Here is a 1151-nt window from a genome sequence, read left to right as displayed (position 1 = left end):
AAATTATGTCAACCCACTATATGTGATACTTGTGAGAATTTAAATGCTCAAAATTCTGTTAAACTTCCAAAGCTCACATATAGTCAAGAAAACCTTAACACATTACTTGCTAATACAAGAAACGTTGGTAACCGATCTGGAATTGGATATAAACCTGAACCTAAGAAAAGACCATGTAGAAATCCAGTAGTTCATATGCATAAGAAGTCAAATAATAACATGCCTACTTGTTTCTATTGTGGTACACATGGTCACACATGCACTACATGCTTTATTAGAAAATTTGGTGTGTCAAGTGGAAAATATGTTTGGGTAAATAAGGGGCATGATCCCTTAGTTACTAACAAGAAGGGACCCAAAATAACTTAGGTACCCGAAAGAGACAAGTAAGTTGTGTTTGCAAGTGTGCCAAAGGACGTTTGAACATCAAAGGATAAATCAACAAAATATGTTCTAGGCACAAGGTTGGTGAGTAGATCAAGGCTATTAAGAAGAAAAGTTATTGAGAAAGATTGTTAAATGAGCTTCCGTATTATGCTACCTACCAAGAGTACTCAAATGAGCTTCCGTATTATGCTACCAACCAAGAGTGTAACACCCCGGAAATTACTCCAAAAAAATCTTGCTCAAAAATTGGTAGTTTTTTTTAATAATGATGCCATATAAAATTTATTTCCTTATATTCATTTCATTTTCGGAACATCACTTTAAATAACATACAATGCGGAAAATGAAAAACATCATTACCTAAAGGTAATAAAAAAATATAACTCAATATAACTTTCAATCATACTTCATTAGAATATCATGAAATGTTGGTACAAAGTACAAGGCAGAATCCTAATCGTCGCAAAAATAAAACTACTCACAAAATAAATACCCTACATAGGTATACTAATCAAACAGCACAAGGGCTTGTGTAGGTATAACTGTTTCCCTCAATTCTCCATGCCCCCTCATGGGACATCGACAAGCGGTAACTCAGAGTCCTAGCAGAATGATCCATCTGAACAAAACGCAAAGAGAAGACAAACAGAAAGAAGAGGGATTAAGACATCTAATGAATATTACTCATTGACGGCGTGGAATTACACGGAATATCACATCCAGACAGACACGCATAATAAACATAATATATACATCACATATAA

The sequence above is a fragment of the Lupinus angustifolius genome, chromosome LG17 (genome assembly GCF_001865875.1).
Source record: "Lupinus angustifolius cultivar Tanjil chromosome LG17, LupAngTanjil_v1.0, whole genome shotgun sequence".
In the NCBI taxonomy this organism is placed as follows: Eukaryota; Viridiplantae; Streptophyta; class Magnoliopsida; order Fabales; family Fabaceae; genus Lupinus; species Lupinus angustifolius.
Note: the sequence above shows the minus strand (reverse complement) of the source record.